This window comes from Castor canadensis, chromosome 6, assembly GCF_047511655.1.
Source record: "Castor canadensis chromosome 6, mCasCan1.hap1v2, whole genome shotgun sequence".
NCBI lineage: Eukaryota > Metazoa > Chordata > Mammalia > Rodentia > Castoridae > Castor > Castor canadensis.
In genome coordinates, this window is record NC_133391.1 from 24,830,163 (window position 1) to 24,858,140 (window position 27,978).

General features: G+C 35.0%; 1 protein-coding gene across 2 annotated transcripts in view; it reads right to left on the minus strand.

Annotated features, from left to right (window-relative positions):
- The window catches only part of LOC109677015 (phosphatidylinositol 3-kinase C2 domain-containing subunit gamma-like), an 85,071-nt gene that overhangs the window by 46,956 nt on the left and 10,137 nt on the right, over positions 1 to 27,978 (minus strand). The window contains exon 1 of one of the 2 annotated variants that reach the window (XM_074075980.1): positions 17,038 to 17,158. The exons of the other annotated variant lie outside the window; for it this stretch is intronic. The gene's annotated coding sequence lies outside the window, so the exon portion shown is untranslated. Of the gene's footprint in view, positions 1 to 17,037; positions 17,159 to 27,978 lie in introns of those variants that run through there. 2 annotated transcript variants of the gene reach the window in all.

Genomic DNA, 27,978 nt, shown 5'->3' on the forward strand with positions numbered 1-27,978 from the left:
GATCAATAGCTATCCCATCTGTGGACATAATCTTACTTCTTTTCTCCCCTCTTATAGCCAATCATCTTACAATGGCTAGCTATACTTTTTCAACCCCCAAACTCTTTAAACAATTGAAAATTCTTTCATCTGCTTCTATTAAGTTTATCACTGAGTTTTATGTCATTAAATACAAGAGATATATTCTCTCTGTAACATTTGTCTCTCTGTAACATTTAATACCACTCATCATGCTTATTTTAAAATGTCTTGCTTTCTTTCAACTCTGCTGACACTGCTCACCAAATTCCTCCATTGCTATTTCTCAAATGCTAGTGTTCCCTATGTCCATGCATATATTTAGGTGTATCGTTTATTTCTTACATCAACAAGTCAGATCCATGATATTCTTACTACCACTGAAAAAATGAGGACCCTGAGGCACCAAAACATGAATCAATTTACCTAAGACCTCTGTTTGTTTTCACAGATTTATCTTAAACAGGGACTAAAGGGAGGCCCAAGTGTGATCATCCCATACTAATATGACATCCAGCATATGTCTGAATTTGGGCTTCATGGCATGGCATTGACTTGGTTCAAACTATTTCTACTTCTCAGGGTTAAAACTTTAATATTTTTCATTGATATTAATATTTTTCAAGTATTTCTTATAAGAAACTCAAAATGGGTTAGAACCATGTCTGGAAAAAAAATTTCATTATCATGAGATAAAGAATAAGAAATGCTTTTTCATATTGGAAAGGTAATAAAAACAAAACCTCTTCTAGTATCTACTTTTTTGATATTAAATTTGCTGATTTTAAGGAATTTCTAATAATTTAAAATCTCCTTTTCACCGTCACAATATAGAAGCTGGAATATTTCTTAGTTTATAAGCAAATAAGTAAAAATATTACTTAGTGCCAGCTGTAAACATTCACACTTTGTCTTATTAAGTAATGGTTTGAAGCAGAAATATACATGTTTTTATCAGCAATTATGACATAATTGAAAAGGCATGGCTATCATTTCACACTTAAGTAAGACTCTGCAAAACTGTAGAAAATACATGCAGTGGATAGAATTACGTCCCCCTAAATATGCTAAGTTCCATGGCAAAGAGGAATTAAGGCTGCAGATAGAATTAAGTTTCCCAATCAGTTGACTCTAAAATTGGGATGCTCCAGTGTAATCAGAAGTAGGCAGAAGAGAAGTCAGATATGATGTGACAGACTGAACCTACTTTAAAAAACTTTTTTTTATTTTACCATTTCTACATTTACTCAGATGTGTATACATTGTTTGGGCCACATCCTCCCCTGCTCCTGACCCCTCCTTCCAAGCATAACCTATTCTGCCCTCTTGTTCTCCAATTTTGTTGAAGAGAAAACATAAGAGATAATAAGAAAGACATAGTGTTTTGCTAGTTTGAGATAAAGATAGCTGTACAGACAGATTCCTAGTGTTGCTTCCATGCACATGTGTATTGCGACCCACATTGGTTCATCTCTACCAGACCTCTTTAGTACTTCTTGGTCCCATTCCTATATTGTTCTCTGCTTTTGTGGCCTTGGAGATGGAAGCAACAGGCCATGGGACAAGGATTTTGAGCAGGCTCCAGAAGTTGGAAAGAAGGAAATGTAGACAAACTTAGAACTTCCAGAAAGGAATGTAGCCCTTAGGTGACTGCACAGTGAGATCCATGTTGGATTCTTGATCTAAAGATGTGTAAAACATAAATATGTGTTGTTTAACCCACCAAGATTGTGATAAGTTGTTGCAGAAATGGCAAAAATGAACAAATATGCAAGCTTCCTAAACTGACTGGAAAATCATGAACTAGAAGTACAGATGACAATAAGCACATCTGCCCTCTCTTACTTTTTACTTTATTTCGTTTTTGTGACAGGGTTTCACTTTGCAACTGAGGCTAACCTCAAACGTCAATAATTCTACCTAGCCTCTGGAGTGTGCAATTATAGGCATGGACCATCACACCTGGCCAGTTCTCTGGTCTTTGCTGCAAGACTCAGTTAAATTCAACCAGCTATATTAAAAGGTGTTGCTAGTAATGATGAATGCCTGAGTGCAATGCAATTTCTTTTAATCTTCTATTCAGCTCAACTTGCAAAAAATCAGTTTTTATCTAGAGTTAATTACTTATGAGGCCTCAAAGAGAAAGTACATACAAAATTAGGCACCTATTAGGAAAAGGACAGGGGCCTGAAGCTTCTATCTTCTAAATCTACAAAGGTGACAATGCCACCCAAATGTCTCCAGTATTCAGAATTGGAGCACAAATATTTGTTTTATGAAAGAAGAAGATTTTAAAAATGCTGTTATTTACCCCGAAATTATGGCCATATAACTACATGCATTTACAGGGCAGTGATGAGAAGAAAGGCAGAAGGAACAAATTATGGACTGAAGAAAAATGATCTTTAGGCGTGGAAGGCTTAACAGTTTTTAGAATACATATATAATTGTCATGGAAGATAAAGATAAAGAGATGAGAATTTAACAACCTCTAACAACCAAAATATTCTTGAAACCAGATTTCAATGCATGTGCAGTATGGTTGCTGACACATTGCACCCTCTAAACAAAAACATACCTAACAAATAAACCTTAAATACATTCTTCATGAATTTTGTTGCTGCTTTCTTAAAGGCCATATAAGCATAACAGTATTCTGTATGAAATCCCCAGGCAAAATAGAGACATGTCCACCTAGGACATGTCAAAGACCTATTGACCTGAAATGTCCCTGTTTCAGTAAGGTGGAAGGAAAATATGTAAATACAGCAGTTGATCCAGTGTCTGAGAAGACTCTCAGGTGAGAGTTTTTCTGAAATTCCTGTCTCTTTATTTGTTGTAATGAGTGTTTATCACCAGGCTCAGACAAAAACTTGCAGATTTCAGCCAGCTAGAACCATAAACTTCCCCAAGTAAATTTGGTTTACTAGTAGAAAAAAGACAAAAAATTTTATACATATCTGTAGCTATGTCTTTGTATGTATATATCTTTTAATATGTATCATATACATTTAGTACTTATATTTTATATACATTAAAAGATATATACCTTTAAATTACTTAATTACTTCACTTTTTCATTTTCTAATTAGAAAATGAGTGATAAGGTTAACATTCTATTATTTTTATAAGCTCTGATAATACTTTCACCTAAGTGAAGACAAAAGGTACTTGGAGAAAACATTTGTTTCAGGCAGTCTCTATCAGTTGCCATTTTACACGAATAAGAAAGGTTCTTATGGTCATATTTTATCCTATAGAAACCTCACTCAGACTTAGACTTAAACCTTAGACTGCCCAAGACTCTTTGTATCTAGATAATTTGAAGCTATCATTTATCTTTGAGAGATATTCTCTGAGTAAATCAATTCATTTTTTCATACAACTATTTACTAATTTGTGCATTTATCATTCATCAACTGTTTTTAAGTATATTATGCTGAGTATTGGGAAATGCTCTGGGAATACAAAAAAATGGTAAAAATGATACCACAAATGAAGCTTTTGCCCTGAAGTATCTCACAGACACAATTCAATATAATAATAACATGAGAGTTACGGCAGTACACACAGGCTCTGTTTTGCTTGGGGATTTCATACAGAAAACTGTTAAACTTATTTTGCCACTAAGAAAGCAGCAATAAAATTCATGAAGAACGTATTTAAGGTTTATACATTAGTTATGTTTTTGTTTAGAAGATGCAATGTGTCAGCAATCATCCTGCACATGCACTGAAACCTGGTTTCAAGAATATTTTGGTTGCTGAATATTGTTAAATTCTCATCTCTTAACAGAATAAAGCAGTCAACAGAAGTTAATTCTATCCCTCTGATTATGTTCTATGAGTAAATTCGCAATGGAAATACAGCCTTCAGCTCTGATGCAGTGATTTTAGGGGAGGTGATATAGTGGGAAAGAAGTCTGCCTCAGGGTAGATGACAAATTGGGAAGCACATGTCAACCCTGACCAGAGGAGTCCCTAGGGCAAGCTTGATAGCCATGGAAATAGGGCACTTGCTGGGGCTGCGTGAGTCTCTTGTAGTGCTTTGGGGAGAATCAGTAATGCTACACTTGTTCCTGACAAATCTATCCCATAAAGGAGTCAAGGCAATGAAGGCTTTCAAGTGATCAGAAGCTGCTGTGGCCCCACCTGTTTTTTGTTTGTTTGTTTGTTTTTTGTCTACTATGATAGTATATGAGTCCCTTCCACTATTTACGTCTGTATTATGGAATGTTCTCTTAGCAGTGACTGAGTGAATTAGAGGATTATTTTCAATAATTTACATGGTGCTCAGAGAACTCTTTTACATTGAAGCTATAAGCAATAACACTATGAAAAGAGTAATGTAATTTATCACAGTGATTTGGGTAAAGTTTCAAGAATAGAAGATTCCTAAATTGAATAGAGGAAAAAATAAGTTGCTTTCCAGACAAGATTGAGAAGTGGAAGAGGCCATCCAACTTGAACTGTTATCCAAGTAGAAGATATTAATTTTGCAAAGCCAAAAAGAAAAATAAAAGTGAAGAAAAACAGGAGTAGGAAAAAGATGAGCTATGGCAGGGGAAAAGTGAAGCAAATGGAAGGACAAAGATGGAAATGCTTTTAGGTAAAGTCCTACCCTATGTACATGGTTACAGCTGTGAAAACCACCAACACAGTTTTATAAGCCAATGGGAAAGATAATGTCATCAAATTCTTGGTAGCAACACTTTGTGCCGGAAGAAATGAAGATCTGATACAAAATGAAATGAAGTAAAATTTAAATTAAAATTCCTCACAACTTCCATGAGAAAACTTAGGCAATATTGTTATAAGTTCTTCATTAATAATTCCTGCAGAATGAGCTTTCAATAATCAAAATGACAGAGACACATCTTCATAAAGACTACTGATGAGTGAGCTAGTCCATTTTCTGTTGTTCATAACACAATACTATAAACTGGGCAAGTTATAAAGAAAGGTTTGCTTTATTTTGGCTCACAATTTGGGAGGTACAAGGTCTATGGGCCACATCTGTATGGCAGGGAATCCTACAGCAAGAGAATGTCAGAGGTGGTGGTGATGGTGGTGGTGGTGTGTGTGTGTATCTTCCTCTTCTTATGAAGCCACCAGGATTCAAGATAATAATGTCATCTAATCTGAATCACTCCCCAAAGACCCCACTTCTAAACACCACAGTTGAATTAAGTTTCTGCCCACTTAATGCATCACAGTGGAGTTACTTTTCAACACATGAGGCCTTAGGATGCACTCACAGCATATCCAAACTTGAGTGGCAATCACTAAATACATACAGGTTTTCTTGGAGAACTCAGCAAGTTAAGAGATATGGCAAAGGCAGTTTAATATGGATATTTGTACTAACAATGTAGATACAGAACAAATTCTATTAAAGTTTGGAGAAACAAAGAGAAACATACACTAAAAAAATTTCAGTGATACTGGAGTTTGAACTAAGGCTTTGTACTTGCCAGGCAGGGGCTCTACCACTTGAACCACTCTAGCAGTCCTTTGAGCTCTAGTTATTTTGGAGATAAGATCTTGATTTTCACCCAGCCTGGACTGTGATCCACCTATTTTAGTCTTCTTGCCATAGTTGGAATGATAGGCACATACCACCATGCTCAGCTTTTTTCTGTTGAGATGGGATCTCACATTTTTTTTGCCCAGTCTGGCCTTAAACCATGATTCTCCTAATCTCAGCATCCTGAGTAGCTAGGATTACAGGCATGAGCCACCAGCACCCAGCTTTAATTATTTTAATTAATCATATGGATGAATGCCTTAGAATTGTTATTCCAAACTATTTTGTATGCATTTTCATACAAAATAAATGAGAAGTTCTAGCAACCTCATGCTCTCGAAAGCAATATTTCCTATAGCAAAGAATTAGAACTGAAATAGCAAGATAATGTTATATTTAAAAAGAAAACCCTGCAATTTATCTATCTTCCTACATCTACCATTTCCCATGAGTTTGTTCATGTCAGTAGAAATGAGTAACTGTAACATCCAGATTGTGACAATGAATTGTCATTTGCCACAAAAAGAAAGCAGGTTTCTTGGAGGAATAGCTGATTTCAGGTTGGGTAATGTATGACTTGAGCTGGGTAATCTGTTACTTTTATTAGTAAGAAGATGTCAAAGAACACAGGGCGCAAGTTCAATTTGAAGAGGCTCCCAGTGCATTGTAAGTATAAAAACTGCAACAGACTAAAATGTAGCAAATATGCTTAAATGCATGAATTCATAATGACATATACATACAATTAATTTTATAGCAAATGGTTCATACCACTCAATCAGGTTTTTTTCTTTAGGGTGGTATGGAGGTTTGAACTTAGGCCTTCAGAAGCTTATAAGGCAGACACTGTACCACTTTAGTAAAAAATATAATCATACATTTGTCTTTTATATGAAATTGTCACTGAGTAACTAAGTAATCGATGAGGTAAAGATGGTCTTTGTGGAAGAGAAATAAATGACAAATAAATGAAGAAAGAATGAAGAAACTGGATTATTGATTATCACTATTTCATTGATGAATTATAAAACCCAGACATCAAGCACTGGTGGCTGCTAACATCACAAATGCAGCTAGGCATTTTGTACTTTCTAAAAAAGAATCCAAAGCCAGCATGAACCCAAAGTCTTGCCAAAAATTAAAAAAATATAATCTGACTCTATTTGATTAAGACTCTAGATCCAATTACTAAAGTGCAAGACACACAGAGGGCAGAAGAACATGTAAAACTAAATCAGATGGAAACCAGACCAAGAAAAATAATTTGTTTTAGGCAGCAAACATATTGCTAGGAAAAATATAGAAGAAATCCACCCCGCAGGTAAGAAGACAAAACAAACCCATACACAGCTGGTTGATGAAACGATATAGAAATGTGCAGAAGTGATATTTTGAAAAAAGTTTACTTTTGGAGAGAAAAAGTATTGTGGTGAGCACATAAGGGGGTTTATGGGTGGCAAGACAGGTTGACCTCACTATATGGGAGGTGCTATAGGTTAATCCATTTATGATAGTACATTAATGTTTGTATTATGCAGTAGTTAATGTCATAAGCTATAAGTAGAAAAACATAAAGTGATTTTTTGAACACGTGGAACTCGAGAATTTGTACAAAATCTAAGTGAAGGTACTAAACAAGCTTGTACACGTAGCTCAGGATTTCAGATGTATGTTGTGCTTGGTTGTTGACATAGTCATAGTCATCGTGAAAATAAAATTCCAATGTGAGAGATGGCTAATATTTAATGGATGGGCCCCAAGGGAAAAGTAAAATGTAGTATGAGAGGTAGGAAGAAAACTGTAAGAGGCTGTGACTTCACTTTGTCCACCTCTGTTCCTGGTAAGAGGGGAGAAAGTAAAAGGTAAACGCTTCCTTTTACGGACCTGTTTGGCAAGTTGCACATTATCAATTCTTCTACAAGGAAGAATGGGAAATGTGATCTCTTATCATGTTGGCACAAGTCCAGGAAAAATTGTGTGTTGTGTTAGTAAAGGAAAGAAATGACCTTACTTAGAACAGTCATGGTGGGATGGTTTTGAACTTTTCCAGGGGACTAGAGTTAGAACGAGAAATGAAGTTGCTCAACTCAGACACTAGGATTAAACGGCATTAATGGATATGGAAGAATGGGTCTCTTGATGTCACCAAGTAGAAAGGACACAAGGAGCTAGAGAAATCAGGGTTCTAGAGAGCAGTTTTAAACTGCATTGAAGAGTATCCTTGAAGGCAGTGACAATCTAGAGAATGTGGGCTGTCTTTGGGAGAATGTATAACTTCTGGATCCTGACAAAGAAGCAGAGTCCTGGGGAGACTCCAGTTTACCTCTAGGAGAAGGAAGTAATGGAGGGCTAAAGAAACAACAAGGCATCTTCTATATATTAAATCTCAGCTAGAAAAAATGTTCCCAATGTACTTTTTACAGGTTGGGATTTCTTTTGCTTTCTTGTTTTGAGGAGATGAGGAATATGAAACATTAGTTAACCAACTCAGCTGCAGTTCTTAAAGTTATATTTAAATTCTAAATTTAAATATTCTTTTAAATATTTTTAACAACAGAGAAAAGATTATATGCTTCTAGTAAACAGCCTCCTGCATGTCAAAATTAGTTTTTCAGAATAAGATCATTCTATTAAAGGATTTCTATTGATAATGATTATATTTTCATTATGAATCATTGGCAATAGGTTGCTCCCTGTCATTTTAAACTGTCTAGAATCACAAGAAAACTAGTTCTAAACTAAGTTTAGAAACAGTTCTAAAACTAAGCCAAACTTCATAGGATCCTGATTCAAAGTTATTTGGCTTTACTTAGATCATTAGGTTTTACCTGATCCAGAAATGAAGCTTTTATATATTTTCTTAGAAAATAGTAATAGTCTTTGAGCCACATTTGGTGTTACTGTCAAGTCTCCACTTAATTTTATGAAACAAAAGCAAACTTTAAGCACCATCTACTCCAAGGTAACAGGGGTTAATGGAAAAAAAATAGTTACAGGAAAGTATCATCTTCACTCTTCATTAATAACTGTACAACTGTGGGTTAGTTAGCATCCTAAATCTCAAATTCATTATTAATAAAAAAGAAATGTTAATAACTATCTTACATAATGTTAATAAGTGTTATATGATGGTAACTTGTCACTGTCTGAAAACAGTAGATACTCATCATTTTAGAATTGCTGTTCTATGTATCCCCCTATGAATAAATATTTTCACTGTTTTCCTTTTTTTTTTACATATTTTGCCTGATTCTATGTACTTTTAAACTTAATATAAAAGGATGTATATTATAATATTTATTTTCATCTAACTTAAGCATCATTGTTAAATTGATATATCTTGGAAAAAATTTTTCATGCACGTAAGTTTACTCTTATTTGTGAAAACATTGTCTGAGAATGGAAGGAAGTAGCAGAAAAAAAGCCAATAACACTATCTCCTTGGAGAATTCTAATATGGATCTGGAATGGAAGTGGCAAATAGTTTTATCTTAAAAATTAAATCTCATTACGTGATAATATCATCCCAGACATGGTTTAAGAATTGTGTGCCTGCACAAAACAGGTGGAATTAATGATTCATTGCTGCTGCCTGCATCAATGCAGGAGACTGGAAAGGAAGTCTGCATACTGAATGACATTGGTCCCTGTTCCAGGGGCCAGACAGGTCCATGCGCTTTTACCAAATACAAATTAATTTATAGATGAGCTTACTATTCAAAATATTACTACACAAAGAAATACCTAGATCATGATATTTAATATTTACATCATTGAGAGCATGAGCTCTTAGTTCTCAAAAAATCAAAATTTTAACAATGCCTTTGACAAAGTTATTTATATAATAAATGACAACTTTTGTCTTAGAGAAGGGTCTTGAAATTTTTAAAAAGGTGAATGTTGGAAAAAATTAACATGACCACATTGGCAATTTTGATATGTTTAAATAATTTACCAATACACAATGATATTTACTATAGGGAATTCCATTTTAAAAATATGACTAGAGTGCACTGTCTGAATAGATATGTTTGTTCTCACTATTTAAAACAAGCATCTGTAAAGCATATGTCATATGATTCTGCATAGGAAGTATAACAATTGGAACACACCTGAAAATCAACTAGCATGAGTTCATGAATTTGAATTCAATGGTTGAATGAAAGAACAGACATGAAGAAAAATTTTAAAAAAACATAAAACAACCTGAAAACATGTAAATTATAAACATAAATGCTGGACCAACAGACTCTGAGGCTAATGACTGAATTTTGTTCCCTTGTCTTAGAATCATCACTATTGTCATTATCATTGAAGATTTTAAGACCAGTCCAGTTCACTTTCTTGAGAGAATAGCTTTTGAATGGTAATATGTGACTTGATTAGTCAAATAGTTTTTAAATGAAAAAAGCTACATCTATTTATATTTTGACATTGCCAACACAAAGACTGACAACCATTCAGTCAACTCACTTTCCACCATAGGTTAAGTAAAGCAGACCAAGTAGAAATGGGAAGAAATACAGAGAGAGAGAGAGAGAGAGAGAGAGAGAGACAGAGGGATATGGAGACAGAGAGACAGAGACAGAGTGAGCAACTAGAGACAGAGACAGAGAGAAAGAGGGAGACAGAGAGACAAACAGAAAGAGACACTCAGAGAGAAACAGAGAGAGGAGAGAGAGAGCACCTGGCACTCACTTTATCATCTAGAAGGCACATACATCTGCCAGCTTGACAAGTGGCAGGGAGATGACACAGTTTTCTGCTGCTGTCTGGTTGGGAAACGTGAAGGCTGACAATTCTTTCACCTGTTGCTCTTTTGCACTGCAATACCATTCAGCAGCAGCCAGGGCCACTTTTTAACCACCCAATTCCCTCCATACATGCTAAGAGTAAAATTTGTATTAATGCAAAATATCCAGAGTCTCTGGTGGCTGTGCATTTGGTTTGCATCATCTAGGAATGGAAGTGAGTATTTAGGTTGTGCTTGAAAAGAAAGTGCCACAAGAAACTGCAGAAATAAATTGAATATGTTTCCCCTCTCAAACGAGTCAATCACATAAGAAAAATAATATAGATGAAGTCCAGAATTATACAAATTAAGTGACTGCTAGTGACCAGAAAGCAGGTGAAGACTGCTCATATTTATTGTGTTGTCTAGCTGAAAATCTGGTAAACATATTTTAATGGCAACCACGTAAGCAACAGAGGAATCAAAATAAGTCACAGGCATTACTTATGAGTGATTGCTGGAGACAGACGTCATTACCAAAGGATGGGTAATTGGAAAAGTGTCAACATAGATGTAAAAACTTTCTTCAAGAAATAAAATGAGTGTTTAACAATCAGGACATAAATGAAGTATTATCTCTGAAAACCAAATACTATTTATGGAAATAAATATCACAAAAACATTAGCTGTATGTTCTTTACAAAATTAAGGAACCAGGTATTCTATTAAATAAGATAAGGAATAAAGTACAAAATAATAAAACAATGAAATGAAAAATAAGGGTATATAGAGGATATCAAATGAGAGTGATAACAATGAAATGGAGCCTAATGAGATGAGATGAAATAAAAATGCAACGTGTACTCTTATTCTCAAGGTACCAACTAAAAGCATAGCTAATGAAGTATAAAATCGCATTTTAAAATGTGTATATATACAGATATAAGTATTATACATAATGCCTAACTGTATATTGTATGACTGTGCATCTCTCTGTATTGGTAAGTATTGCAGAGATGGTAGTCAAAGAAAATATCATCTACAATTTTCAAATCAATAAAGGAATCAAAATAAGTGAAAGCGGGGTTTAAGAACAGAAAACAGAATGAAGCAAGAATCATAAATGGTGTCTCTCATGGGAGTACTTATGAGGAGTTAACCGGATCAAAAAAGCTTACTTGAATGTGCAATTTTCAATTTTAATTTTTGCAACAGAAACAGATAAAAAGAATTAGAATTAAGAGAGAAGAAAAGACAAATACGTTATTTCAATGCACACATCCACAGAAAATCTCACAAGGACTCCAGTTAGGCTTCTGCTATCAGAGAAGAGTAAAACACAAGGCAAAAGTCATTAGGAGCATTTTATTGAGGTTTCTAAAGATGTTGTAATAGATGTGGGCATTTTCATATCAAATAGAAGAGCATGAACATTTCTAAGTGAATGATGGAAATTTCTGTGATTTTATTACCAATTTTAGTTATTATGCTTGTGCTTTTCATTTGCCAAACATTATCACATCAAATAAAAGGCTCATCAACAAATCATAACAGAAAATTTTTTATTTGTTCATGATTTCTTACATGATGAATTATATGAAAAGACCATACTTTGGAAGATTAAAATAATTTTCATACATTAACTACCAAATTTTATTTAGTGAAGAATCACTGAAAGATTTCACTTTCAAGTTAGGAACTGGATATCTCTTCCTTCTCTCAAATTATTTTAGGAATTATTATTTTATTGCTAATGCAATAAGAGAAATGAGGGTATAAACAGAAGAAAGAAGGAGATTGTTACTTTTTACAGGTGATGTGATTTGTATATAAAACCCAGAATAATGTGCTAAATCCTTAGAACACAGGGAGGCATATTATTTCAGCTTTAAAAGACTTAAAATTATAAAAACATCAATAAGCATTGGAAGAGTTTATAAATTTCATTCAATATCCTTAATAAGGAATTGACAAGTGGATTATAAGGTAGTTCAGGAAAAGGAAGAGATAAAAATGTTAGTAAGACTCTGTACTGAAAATAATGTTTTAAAGACATTAATTGAAACAATTTGCCAGTTAAGCAGTTATAGATATATGCAGCAAATGAGCAGAAAGGAAAACCTGTTATCAGACCTTGGTATATGTCAATGTTTAGTTCAAATTAGACATGGAGGAACTGTTGGGATTTTTAGTAGACATGCACACCTAATATGTGGTCAGCACACCTGTTGGATAGTCAGATTTTTCGATGCTGTGGGACCAAACCTTCCTATGTGAGCCTTTGGAGAACACTTTGTACCTAAACTGTAACACCTGGTTAATCACTTAAGTTTTGAAAAAAATCCTTGTATTCCCATTGCCCTTCTCTCTTTTCTCCCCCTTTCAGTATTTGGTGGGTTTCATTATGCTGTCTTGGGAATATAATGGTAGGATGAACTTGTTCAAAGTATGCTATAAACAGGCATAGAGTTACCACAATTAAGTATGATAAATAAAAATTAAATTAAAAAAATTTAAAAATGTTTACTTAGTGCCACGATACACAGATTAAAATTATAAAGCAAATTCTTTAAGGATTAAAAATCTAAAATGTGAAATCACAAAAAATACCTTTATCAGTAGTTCTTAAGCTTCTGTGAAACACAAACTGGTGTTCTGTGAAACATTAAGACTGTACTGTTATAAGAAATTATGAAAAATGTTTAATTATGACTGGGAAATGCTGAGTCACAGAAGGAAAGCATGCTTTTCAAAGAAGAAAATGATGGAAGGACTTAGAGGATTTGTTATGCTTTGTGAAGGTGTGGTGTGCCTTCTAAATCAGAACAGGGTAGTGTACAGTGTTCTAAAAACTTATTTACTCAAGATGCATTTTGAAGTGTCTCTGTTTTGTTCAGCTCTCTTGGTCATAAGTGATAGAGTGGATGCACAAGGAATATGGTGTGAACCCGGTCACAACTAAGCCCCCTTTCTCTCTTTTTGATCTATTCCTCTGTAAATATACTGAGTCCTTTATTTTGTATAGCAAAATGAGATTTTCCTCCAGTGGGGGAGAACATGGGTAGAGGCTTTGGGGAAGTATGCCCTTATGCACAGCAAATCAGGTCAATTTAAAAATTGGGGGAAGGAGCTAGGTGATAGTAGCTCACACTTGTAATCCTATATTCTTGGAAGGCTGATATCTGGAAGATTGAGGTTGAGGGCCACCCTGGCAAAAAGTTTGCCGGACTCTATCACATCCAGTCACTGGGTGTGGTGGTGTACCTGTCATCCTAAGGTATGTGGGAGACTGAGATGGAAGGTTTGCGGTTCCAGGTCAGCTCAGGCAAAAGAAGTTTACAAGATCCATTTCATTGGAGTAAAGCTGCACGTGGTGGTGGACAAATCTGTCATCCCAGCTACAGTGGGAACCATAAAATAGAAGTATCATGATCCTGTACAAAAATCAAGACCTTATCTCCAGAATAACCAGGGCAAAAAGGGCTGGAAGTGTGGCTCAAGTGGTAGAGTGCCTGCCTAGCAAGTGTGAAGCCCTGAGTTCAAATTCCAGTACCACTCAAAACAAAAAAAATACTGGAAGAAAGAATCTGGTCAGCCTGGTTTTCATTATGTATGCATTTCTTAGGTAAACCAGAGGTGTCAACTGATAGGCTGAGGGCTAAGTTTAGGATTAGCCTAGACTGAACTATACACCCAATTCTATGTCCAGCTAAAAAGACAGTGAAAGCCCAGGCAGGGCTGCACGTCTTCCAGTCACACTTACTTTATTTTCTGAAAGACTAATTATCAGAATATAATCTGGAAAGTATTGACTAACAACAAAAATGTGACTTAGTCATTACAATTGCTAACACTTACTGAGTATTAACTTAGAATGTGCCAGACCTTATTCTAAGTGCTTTATAGTTTTAATTTATTTAATTTTCATCCAAAATTAATCTTCATCACAATTTCATGAATAGACATTGTTATTTTATTTAATTGTTTTTGCAGTACTGCAGCTTGAACTCAGGACCTACACTTATAGCCACTCCACCAGCCCTTTTTGTGACAGGTTTTTTCCAGATAGGGTCTTGTGAACTATTAGCCCAGGCTGGCTTTGAACAACAATCCTCCCGATCTCTGCCTCCTGAGAGGATTGCAGGCATGGGCCACTAGTGCCTGGCAATAGCCATTATTTTTGTTTGTTTGTTGTTTTGGATTTTTTGGGACAGGGTCTTCCAATGCAATCCAGGGTGGCTTGGAACATACCATGGCCTTGAATGGGAGATCCTCCAGCTTCAGCTTCCCAAATCCTGGGATTTCAGGTGGGTGACATGATTCCTGGCTTAATAGGCATTATCATTACCCTCATTTTAGAGGAAATTGAGGTACAAAGAATTTAGACATCTTGTACAGTTTATATAATTAAGAAGTGGAAGAACTCTGGTTAATTTATCACTACAAAAGGTATATTTTGAAAGATCAACTCAATCCATTCCTGACGCCAGAAGTCTATGATATAACTCATGAAAAACTAGTGTTATAAATTCTTGATTAGTAGTGATGTATAAACTTAAAGCTTAAGATGAAAAATTAAATATATTTCATTTTCTGTCCAATAAATTAGTGAACTGAGTACTAAACTTTCAAAGTACCTTTCAGCTAGCCTTGATTTTTATTTTGGACACCACTTACGGTTTTATGATTTTCAGAAGTAGCATATACATTATTCACTTATTACAGTTGGTCATAAAAAATACTCATTGGTAACACTTAGAGATTTACTAGTAATTTGAAATAACAAAGATAATTAGTTGGCAAAGTCATTGGATATTGATACAAATTAATTCAAATAGTTTCCCATTTGGCAATTTAATATAGCAGACTGATTTTATTACCAAATAAGTCACATATATAAACACCTGGTAAAAGGGGAAATTAAGGTAAATCATATGAAAGGGATAAAAAATGTTGTCTCTACCCCAGTTTCTTCTCTGTCTCACAGATCAAGGAACATATACCTACATTTGTAAATTCTGCTCTTTATGGCAATAAGAGCTTGTGTGTTCTTTTTAATAAGATAAGCATTTATCGAACATTTTTCTCTACCTATCCCTGTACGAGACGCTAAAGATATGGCAGTGAACATTACAGTTATGGTCTTTTGTTTAAGGTGCTGAAAGTCTTGAAGATGATAAAGGTATTAAGCACTTGATTTAGAACATAATATGTGTGTTAGAAAAAAAGGCTTTTTACCGCCTTCACCAATTCTGAGATTTCCACTAAGTGAAAATAATGAGCTGTAAAGTACTATCTGGGGGTGGCTAATAGTGGTGCATTAAATCTAAAAAGGTTGAAATTCTTCTATAAAAACTTCTATAAATTTGAGATAAAGAGTAAAACCCAATAGCAAATTGTAACTATGGCTCTGTGTGTGTGTGTGTGTGTGTGTGTACACATGCATACATATACCTAATATGTGCTAATGTATTCAGATAACCTTAAGCTAGGTGTGGGTGTATGAAATTATTCCATTTAGTTCTGAAAACTTAGATGAGTTGAAAGCTTATAAGAAACTGGAAACTGGCCATGTGTAACTGTGGAGGAAATTCAAGTAGATCTGAAGTAGTCAGTATACATATCAAAGGAGAAAATTCCACTAAATTTCCAGGAAAGGCACTTTCTCTTAGAAACTGAATGCATAGTTACTTATGTGTATGCAAAAACGTGTCGCAAATAATGTGTACACATGTAAGTAAATACAAAAATGATACCTGTTTAAACTGTTCCAGGAATCGGGGGTGGGGGGTGGTGAAAGAGAGCAGCTCAGGGAGTGAATTCAAGTATGATATATTTGATACATTGTAAGAACCTTTGTAAATGCTACAATGTACCCACACCCAGCACAACAATAATAAAAATAAATAAATAAATAAATAAATAAATAAATAAAAATAAAGTTGCCTATTAGGACTGGTTTTAAAGAGTGGGGAATATCTTATTTCTATCTTCAATCCAAGCATCACAAATATAAACGTTTGCAGGTATAAAGGTAACAGGGAAGTTGGAACACATACTAGGTTCATATTGGCCTTTTGTTGGTCTTAAAGAGGGAGGCAGACAGGACAGAGCAGGAGCTCAGCATGGAGTGACAGAACAGAAATAGAAACAACTGCTCTTCTCTATCAGGACCTGATGCCAGTTTGGAGCCCAAATGTGAAGAATATTCTCCTTTTATTAAACAAGAGTCCCCTTTGTAGCCATCATGAGGGTGCAGTGTACAGACTGACAGCATTGGGTAAAAGACAGAAGAAGGTGCACAAAGAAAACTCTGCTAGCGGAACTGAAATTAGTCACAACATTGACAGATGTGGACTTGAGCAACTAGGACATGATATAAATGATGTATTATCAATGCAATCTACAGGGTCAACCAGCTTAGGAGAAGGAGCAAGAGAGGGATTAGAGAGAAGACAGAGAAGAGAGAGAGGGAGAGAGAGAGAGAGAGAGAGAGAGAAATTGAGAGAGAGAGAGAGAGAGATCAGTTTTTGAGGAAAGGTTTATCTTCCAATTGTAGACTCTGGAGACTATTTACAACATCTCTACTTCAAAATAAAATACAAACTTATTCAGATTTTAAACTCATCAACCATTTAGGTTCACAATAAAACTAAAATGTTACTTTGCCTCCATAATACACTTGAATCACATAGAGTGAATCAAATTGTCTTTCTACGTATTTAATTAAATACAGGAAGTGTTGTGTTTGAGTCTCTTACCTGAATTCCCCATTCTCCTGAAGTGACACATGGTCTCCCTTCTTCTCAAGACTCAACTGTATTCCTACAAGCTAAAGCACTTCTATTTCAAGAGCACATGATGTCTCCACTGGAAACTCTTATTCCTGTTCTGCAGGTTTAGGATGTTTAAGATTCTATCTTTACCAAACCCTGGAGGCTGATGTGAAAACAAAGGTTCACAATGACACATGAATATAGGACTTAAGCCAAAATCCTAAGAATGCGGAATTTGTGCCAAGTGATAGCAAACAGCAATACACAAACAAAAAAATAAATTTTTGAAAAAATGTATGAAGTGTACATACTTCTCATCAAATTATGTTTGCTTTTGTTGTGATATATTTGAGGGAGAGGGTGGTGGAGCCAGTAGCCTCCAGTCCCAGAGTGGAGATGAGTCCATGAGTTTGAACCATCGGAAAATCTTCTCTTTAATTTAATACATTCATACATTTTCCAGTTTAGGAAAATGTTAAAATTATTTTCTCAACCTCAGAACCCATAGAAAACAGTAGAAAAAGAAACAGTAGAAAACTTCTTTACAAGGTTAGCCAGAAAGTAGGTGAGGTTAGTTTGTTGCTATTTTGATTTACTGCTGATGAAATTGAGTGTGGAAACTTTGAGGCAACACAAGAAGTTGTATAATCGGATCCAACTTCAATTAAGTTCAGCCAGAAGCATGGTTGCTTTTTTTATTCCCCAAGTCTGTCATAAGAATCTCTTTATTCTCCTCTTGCTTTTCTATCTTTTTAATTTTATAGTAATTTTCTAAGATTGATTTCTTGGGTAGAAGGGTAGAGGACAGAAAATTGAAAATTATATTCACTTTCAGTGCTGCTTAGGACAAAAGTATTTACAATGTTGAAATTTCAAAATTGTATCTCCCTTCTTGTACCCTTTCTCTTACATGTTACAAAAATGTATATTAGTCAGATTTCTGTTGCAATGACAAAATATTAGAGATAAACCAACTTTTAAGGAGGAAAGATTTATTTTGACTCATGGTTTCAAAAGTTTCAGTCCATGGCCACTTGACCTTGTTTCCTTGGGCCTGCACAAAGCATCATAGTGGGGGAGTGTGATAGAGGAGGAGGAGAAGAGGAGGCGATTCCAGTATCCAGTCAATGACCTCACTTGCTTTCAATAAACTCTACTTCTGAATAGTGCTTCTTGCTGGGACCAATCTTTTAACACATACATGAGCTTCATGGACTCTGTGGGGACATTTCAGGTCCAAACTACAGCAGAGTGGAAGCCCCATGTGGAAATGAGAAGGATGCCTTTATATTCTAACAGTAATTGGCACTGTAATGGTTAACTTTGGAACTCTAAGGAGGAAAAGGTAAACTCTTAAAATCTCTTTGGATTAATTCCTAAAATGAGCCATTATTATAAGAAAGTAGCTCCTTAAAAACTGAAAATATTTGTACTTGTAAGTCTCTTATATATTAAGTCCAGACACATGTACAGTTTAGAGGAGGACCTAAGAAAGCTTGACTGAGTGAAAAGAAACAATCTAATCTTGGTAAAACTGAAAGATTAGAGTTAGAACAGTTTGATAGTGATTATGTAGTTATTCATTAACAAGAAACTACCAAAATGTACATTGCACATTGGTTTTTTTTTTTTTGAAAACATGTCCTTCAGTGTCATATCTCTCCTTGCTTCACATGTATGTTTACTTATTTAAGTAGAAACTTAAACAGCAATAAAATCAAGTGGACAATTGTGCTACTTCTATAATTTAGTTTTTCATGGTCTTGTCTAGTACCTAAGCTTGAACAAGTACTGCTTTCTCACCTACCTGTCAATATTCTACTCAGTTTTCTAAGGCAAGGTATTTAAGACAAAGTGATCAAATTTGAATGCTGAAGTTGCGTATTAAAAGGAAATATTTACAGTGCCAGTTTAAACAACTTTTATGTACTATGCTAATATTTCTTTAGCTTATTTTGTTTATGCATTTTATTATAAAATACAAAGTTAAATGTGGGAAGCAAGAATATTAAGTATCTTCAAGAATACCTTCCTAAGACTTCCCTGCTTATTGCATGAAGAAATCAATGCCCAAGTGCGTGTGCTCATCTAGTTTTCTTTCTAAATATGTTTAGCACATCCACTCTATAGTAAATGAGATTTCTTTGCTCACAATGCCTGTTTCAGAACAAACGCCCTAAAATAAGTTCTATAAGTGCCCTTGCTAATCTCCTTGCACTCTTGCTTCAAATCTGGCAAAATTCCTCATCACTGACCTTGACAGTAGGATAGAATTTGGTAGTCATTTTAAAATTTCACATAAAGCATTATGATCCAGAGCTTGACAGTGATTGCATGCATGTTTCATATATGCTAAGTGTTTCCCCCCTCATTCTCTTTCTAATGTTTTTATACAAGCCCTTTTAAAGCAAGATCTCTCTTATTAAGTCAAAAATTCTGACATATCTACCAGACATTGAGCAGCTGCCTACTATGGATATAGTGTGGGGAATGAGATGGACAAGTTTCCTGTTGTCATGGAGCTTGCAAGTCCAACTTCCCACCCCTAGCCCCATGGCATGGTAGAGGGGTTTGATCTACTTAGTACCTCATGGAAAACAAATGAGGTCAGTTGCCGATAGAATACAGATATTTGTATATTATTTTTAAATACAGGAAGTTGAAAAAGACAAGAAAATTTCCTGATCAAGTTATTTGGAAGTCAAGTGATCGCTGTGTTTCTGTTACATTAAAAGTAGCTGGCTTGTCCTTTCAATTGCTTCAGCTTGGAAGAAAGGGACAAATGAATCCATAGGATATAAAGCCTCTATGAAAACACAACACTTGGACTGTCAAAAGTACTACGTGTTTAAAATCTAGTATAAAAGAACAATAAATTGATATTGATATTTCCAAAACGTATAAACAGCAAAAGCTTTCTGTGAAATTAATCCAATCATTTTATCTGAAAAGTTTATTCAGTTACTAAAGAATAAATACAGCTGGGCACTGGTGGCTCATGCCTGTAATCCTAGCTTCTCAGAAAGCAGAGATCAGGAGGATTATGGTTCAAAGCCAGCCTGGGCAAATAGTTTGCGAGATCCTATCTTGAAAATACCCATCACAAAAAGGGCTGGCTGAGTGGCTCAAGGTGAAGGCCCTGAGTTCAAGCCCTAGCACCACAATAAGTAAATAAATAAATACATATAAAAGTTTTATTAAAGCCCATATTGAGTATATATAAGTAAAGGAATACTATCCAAACTTATAAAAGAAGAAAAGCCTGTCATTTGTGACAGTACAGATAATACTTTAGGATATTGTAGCAAGTGAAATAAGGCAGGCACAGAAAGACAAATACCACTTGTGGATTTTACTTATGTGAGGAATCTAAAAAAGTCAAATTCATAGCAGCAGAGAGCAAAATGGCAGCCAGTGGCTTGAACTGTGGAGATTTAGGGAGGTGTTGGTCAAAGAATAGAGAATTTCAGTTTAGACAGGAGGAATAAATTCAAGAGCTCTACTTTACAACATGGTGAGAATGGTCAACAACAATGTATCAAACAGTTGAAAAGTACCAAGAGAGTAGAGTTTTAAGTGATCTCACCACAAAAAGACAAGTATGTGAAATAATATTTACTTTATTTAGTTTGAACCATTCCACACACACATATGTATATAATGTCAAAACGTGAAGCCACACACCAAAGTACATGCAATAAAAAAGAGTAGGTTGAAGAGTCATCTGTTGGTTTTTGTTATGCCCATGGAATAAATTAATGCTTTAATAAGATGTGCTCTGTTGAGGTGCCCATGATTTATCAGGACTGGTGGTGGATGTCATGGACTGGCTCATTCAGTTCCATTCCCCCCTGGAGAGTGTAATGTCTGACTCTAGAGTCCAAAAGGTGAAAATGACACTTGCCATGTTCAATGGCGGCTAGCAAGGATGAGAATTAGTGTCTACCAATAGTTGCATTTGCATAAAATTTGACAGGAGAAGCAGAAGAATAGTTGTTTTGTTTTTGGTTCCCCTCCCAGTGGTGACTAAGATCTTGGTTTTTAATGCTTTTCACTTCCCTTTGTATCCTGAGGCAGCTGTGGCAAAGGCAGTGATGACATGTAATTCCTAGCTTTCTCATCCTGGGAATTGCTTTAAAAGTGGAATGTTGTTATTCTATAGTTGCACCGATAATTTTAGGCTCTGGTATGCCAATTCTACTGTGCTGTGTTTCAGCCTAAAATCGGAGATTTTGACTCTTTCTTTCATTGTTGTTGAAAGTGCTTTATTCTCTGTGTTATATCCATCTTTCCTGCTTTAAATATTTAGACTTATTTCTGAATGACACAGTAGCGTGTCAGACTGTGTGTTGTCACCCAATATCTGTTCTTAACATTACCATAATAGAGTTTCAACTGTTCACAAGCTGATCCAATTAAAGGCTGCTTTTCTCAGCCTCCCTTGTGAGGGATATGACCATGTATCTAAGTTCTAGCGAATGGAATTTAAACAGAAGCTATATTTGGTACTTGTGGTTTTTGTCCTTCATAGGATAGAGTACACAGCATTCTGGTACTGGTCCATCTTTCTGATCATTGTGTGTTGGCAAAATAGCTTCCCTGATTCCAGATCTAGAAGTCATACATGGAGAATGGTACAGCTGGCCTGGCAACAGTGCCCATCTACCACTTGGTGTTTAATGAGAAATTTCTATCTTGTTTTAAATGCTAGATTTTAGGATCCTTCTCCTTTTTTTTTTTTAAAGTCTCTTATGCTTAAATAAAGCATAACATGGTTACTAGAAGTGGGTTCTACCATCATGAAAAAAAACAGAAGAGACACTGGTCTAACAGATGAGAGTGGGTGAGAAAAGCAGATATTGCAAGCTGGAAAGCTAGTGATCTTTATTATGCTATGATAAAACATTTGGTAAAACTTTCACTTGCAATTCCTAAAAAAGGTAGATCAACTCCCATAAAAACATGTAACCTGTGTAAACTCTTTGGGGGAAATTCAGAACATTGAGAAAACACAGAGAACTGTATATATGTTGGCTTCTTAAGCAAAGTTCTGCTACTTAGATGATTTTAGAGAAGTAGCCTTAGGAGTAAATAGTTCTCTGTTTTCTTCAAGTGCACATATCAAAACTTCCTAGAGCTACTTAGATCCCATTCTGGTTTCAAAGGTCAGATTAATGGTGATACTTTCCTACCTAAATGGATATTCTCAGATAGCTTCAAAGGAGATACCATTAAATTTAATCAGAACAAAATGTGCAAAACAAAGAAATCAGTAAATAAAAGGAGTCAGTCTACTTGCAGAGCAATGTTGCTTGGCTTAGATCTTCATTTATGGCTATTTACCCATTGATTCATTATAGGTATTGGGACGAAAGCAGGCTAAGTTTTTGAGGCAATTGATTTGAACTGCCAAGCCAGTGTGTGTCTGACCTTTGAGTAACACCAGAGCCTTCCAACTGGCTTTACAGAATATAGACACAACATCTGTACAGATCGACGGAAGGATTTTTTCTAATTCTGTCTTAAGAAGATAATTATGGGTAATCAAGTACTTTTGAGAGCATAATGGAAATATTTGAATAAAGATTTCACTCACTGAATACTGATATTGTAGCAGAACAATGAGCATAAATCAATTTAGTCTCAGGCCAACCCGATCTTGTGGTCATCATAGCAGTATTGCAAGAATCTCCAAGAACAAAAGACAGTAGGAACCATAAGTGATAAGAGACAAAGGAATTCCTCCTGTGTAACATATGCAGAGTTTGATTAAGGAAGTTGTTTTCCTGTCAAGGCAAAGAACACCTGAAATTCCTATCCAGTAGGATTTGATTATTACCTTGAAAAATGGAAATGACCAAATTGCCTATTCTTCCATTTATTTTGTTTTCTGCAAGGTCCATTTTAATATGGGTATAAACCAGAGAGGTGGTACACACCTGTAATCCTGTAATACCAGATACTCCAGAGACAAAAGCAGGAGAATCACCAGTTTGAGGCTAGCCTGAGCAAAGATAAAATACAAATTAAAGCACTGGGGACATGGTTTAAGAAGTAGTACACTTGCCTACCATGCACAAAACCTTAGGTTCAATCCCTAGTATTACTTAAAAATAAAAATTAAAAAAATTGTATGTGGGTATATGTATGTATAAAGGAGGAAGTTAATGGTGAGGTATATACTTAGATGTTCAGATAGTAGACTGTGGGTTATTTCACGGTGTCCTTTACCTTTCCAACTGTATGTGATGGTTAACTAGGCAATGTCCTTGTTTCCTAGTCTCTTTTTCATAAAGATATGCAGAAGGGACATAAAGATGAAAAGAAGTGATGGGTGACTCAGTTTTGCTCTGTCTGTTCCACTACTTCCTACAAACACCATGGAGAGAGAGAAACATATACACACACACGCACACACACACACACACACACACACACACACACACACACACATCTGAGAGACAGAGAGAGAGAGAGAGAGAGAGAGAGGGAGAGAGAGAGGGAGAGAGAGTTCTGTTTTGTTTATACTGCTGCATGTCATGTATCTGTTACAGACCTTATTACAGACCTTAGCTTAAAACTGCATAAACTACCACAGTGGCCACTAATTCATATAATTTGGCTGTACTGGTGTTTGAACACAGGGCCTTGTGCTTTTTAGGCAAGCTCTTCTCCACTTGAGCCACATCTCCAGCTCTTTTTTTCTCTAGTTTGTTTTCAGATAGGGTCTCACACTTTCGCCCAGGCCTGCCTTGGCCATCAGTCTTCCTACCTGTGCTTCCCAAGTGGCTGGGATTGCAGGCATGTACCACCACATGCCTTTCTTAAAATTTTCTTGTATTTTACTTAAAATTTTACTTGTATTATTTAAAATTTTCTTAAAATCTTACTTGTATTACTTGGAAAGATAGAATAGAAATTATTTCCACTTGGTCCAAAGCAAAAATATTAAAAATATAGATATTCCCTAAAATTACATAACAAAATATTTGTCCAAATCTAACTTTTCCAGATAATATTAAAATAATTCATCCATTGAATATTGATGCTAGTAATTCTCAGATTGATTTTAATAAACATTCTGTCACATGTTGACACCATAGACCATTGAAATGTCCTGCTTTGTAGAAAGGTGAGAAGCAGTCATCATACAAAGATCACTTGAATGTGACTGAATAAAGCCTGAAGTTTCATTCTGCATTCTGAAAAACAGCGATAACGAAAACAAGGTATCCAGCGGGATTTGGGTGGCTGCAATCCCAGTTACTTGGAGCACTGAAATTGGGAGAATTGTGGTTCAAGGCAAGCCTAGGCAAAATAACCAGAGCAAAATGGGCTGGAGGTGTGGCTCAAGTGGTAGAGCCACTGCTTTGCAAGTGCAAAGCCCTGAATTCAAACTCCAGTGTTATAAAAAATATGTATATAAATAAATAAAAAGAAAGAAAAGAAAACAATATATCCTACATCATGAAGTGTATGTAAAATTTATGTACAGTTAATATGAAAAAAATGTAAATAGTGGATTAAATTTCAGAGGTTAATCTGTTAATTGAAGTAAACTGCTCATGTTTCTCAAATTTAATACATATTACATTTTTGATCTTACTCAGTCTTGTCTCTTTGGAGCAGCCTCAGACAATTCTCATTAGGTTGCTGGGGAGCAAAACTGAGCTGTGCAGCCTGAGGACCGAGGAACAGAAGGTGAGATTTGGCTAATTATTCTCTTGAAAATGAAAGGAAATTAGTTGAATCCACCAGATTGGGTATTGGCTAATTTCAACACTAATTGTTATGTGTAGCTACACCAGCCAGATTATTTACAGTACAGAACATAAAGGTTAGGGATGATAGAATCAGAACTATATTGCAGCCATCTGGGGAATACATAATATTTTTAGCCCTCTGAGGATATCACAGTGCTACAACCTCAGAGCACAGTTGGTTTCCTCTGTAAGTTCATTTACCCTTTTAAGATTTAAGATGTCACATAAATTCATTTCTGATTTCCGTGGTGTTGTTATGTGTTATGTATATATACGTATAAATATATAAATAAAATATGTGCATGTACCTTCACACATACATGTGCAGACACATATCATGCAACAACTCTATGAAGTAGGCACTTCATTTTATAGATAAGTAATCTGAGATCCAGAATGTTAGATATCCTATCTAATATTATAGAATTATTAAGTGGTAGGCACCAGAACCAATATCTTATGATTTTAGAATCAATAATCTGCAAAATTAGAAAATGATTTTCCTACTTCAGAGAAATAGGTTTTGATATTTGAAAATTTGGCTATCTATTTTATTTTACGGTAAAACTGAATAAAAATTTGTTTACTCAGAGTCAACATGAAAATAATTTATATCCATATATAGCTTATAGCCGGAGAAAACTAATTATAACCTTTATTTAAATCTTCTAATTTTTTTATAGGTAACATAATTAACACTTGCTGAGCATACACACTACCACAGCCACTGGCTGATGAAATTTATATATATATACACAATTTCATTTAACATATACTTATTTTGATATACGTTAATTGTTTTTCCTGTCTCATAAGCAAGATAATGAAGGTCAATTGATTCATTTAAGATGAAAAAATCATGTATGCAGTGAATCTTATTAAAGACCTAAATTTTAACAACTTACCCATGTTTCTTTACCTGAAACTCAAAAATGATGAAAATATATGAAAAATTATATATTCTTTCTGTGCACACTTTGGCAACTTAGCATTTTTCCTAATGTATTTTAACACTTGACACACTGAAAAATTTTCTTTGTGCCAAATAAACATATGTAAAACATTGAAAAAAATTATTAAAACCCTTCTGTAATATCTTCTTTTGTTTTTCTAGAATTACATTGCTAACTTTTATTATGATGTGTATATAGATGTATTTATTCTACTAGTATAATATAAAGTCAATATTTTATTTTTATTCTTTTGCTTCTTTGACATAAGCATTCATAAATATTATTTTTAAATTGATTTTCATTGGATCTTTATTACATTTCTGGACCTTTCATATTTCCATATCTTTGCTGTATTATTTCTATTTTAACCATATTCATTCATTGAAACAGTTTTTAACATACTGATTTATTTATTCACTTATTCAATGCCTTGTTCACTTGAGACAGAACTAATATAGCAGTGTCAGTCATCTTGGAATCACTGTGACAAAATATCTGAGATGAACCACCTCAAAGAAGGAAATGTTTGTTTTGGTTCATGGTGTCAGAGGTTTTAGTCCATAGTGACTTGGCCTCATAGTCGTGCAGTGCACCTAAAACATCATAGTGGGGACCCTGTTGCAGACCACAGTTGATCACTTCACATAGGTCAGGAAGCAAAGAGAGAAAGTTAACTTACAACAATGTCTCTCTGCCCAAACCCACAAAGCTATGGATGCATAAATGGATCAATTCCTTGATGAGGTCAGAGCCATCAGGATGTAATCACCTCCCAAAATCTCCAATTCTGAGCAATGCTGCATTGGAGACCAAGTCTTCAACACATGAGCTTTTGGGAGACATTTTGGATCCAAACCAAAACAGCAAGGCAGGAAATTCTTCTTCTATTGTGTAAAAATTTTCAGCACAACTATTTAAGATGCTCCATCTTTTTTAATATATTGTTTGAATATAATATTTTTTCTAAGATGAAGTTTATATACGGTGAGAGACATAAATCTTAAGTGAGCCAATCCTGTGAAGATAGGAAACATTTCCATCATGCAGGGAAGGCTTTCTCTTTCATCTTTCCAAACAGACCCCTCCTCTTCCAGAGGCAATTGTTGTTTAAATTTATGTCTCTAGGGTTTAGAACACACTGCCACAAAATATGACATTTGAGGAAAGAACAGAGGGAGGAAAGTCCCTCTCTGAGCTTCTCCTATCCCCATACCCCCATGCAGATCATAAGAGAATTCTCCACCTTTCCTTTAAAGTAGGTTGAGACATATTGCAAGAGGATGAGGAATGTCTTTCTCTCTGAATACACAGGGACACAGAGCAGAATCTGAGCAAGCAGCACTAGCTAAAAGGCCCAGTCTATTAACATTAGGTCTAACTTTTATCCTCCAATGACCTTCTGCACAATTATCTACTCCCTCAGATTTAGCATAAAAATACACAAGTGAGCCTGATTCTTTGGATCTTCATTTGTGAAGGTCTTTGTGCCCAGTAAAACTTTTATTGAATAAATTTGTATACTTTTCTCTTGTTAGACTGTCTTTTATTATAGGCACTAAAGCCATGAACCTTGATACAAAGAAATTACTTTCTGTTCTTATGCTATCACTCTATATTATTTTCACCTTCATAGTTATCTGGATTATGCTGTCTTGTGGGAAGAGTCTTTAATTTACTCTGTCAGGCAGTGAATATACTGGTATCTCAAAGTCATCATTTCAGACTTGATTATGTAGGGAAGGATGGAACAGCTTTTGAGCAAAATAGAGTCAGGAATCCACACCACATTAGTTGTATAGTACAATTTATTCTGAACATAAGTTGCATTCTGCTCAGATAACAGTCTATGCCGATGTTTGCACAGCATTTATTTGACTTTGAATATTTGGTTTATTTAATTCAAAATATTAGTATTTGGAAAGTTGTTTTTTATAGTTTTTTTAATTGAATGTTCCTTTTCTGGAAATAACTGTAATTTTAGAAGAATGAAAACAATAAACATAATTTATATTTTTTTACATAATTGAGTGAAGTTTAATCCTCTCAGGAATGCATTATTAGTAGAAACAAGAATACTACCAGATTATCACATGCAATTCTGGTACTTTCATTCCTTTCTCATTAAGATAAATTACTGACTTAATTTATCTTAATTAATTAATTATCTTAATTAATGTCTTTAATCACAGCAAGTGAGTATGGGATGCTTA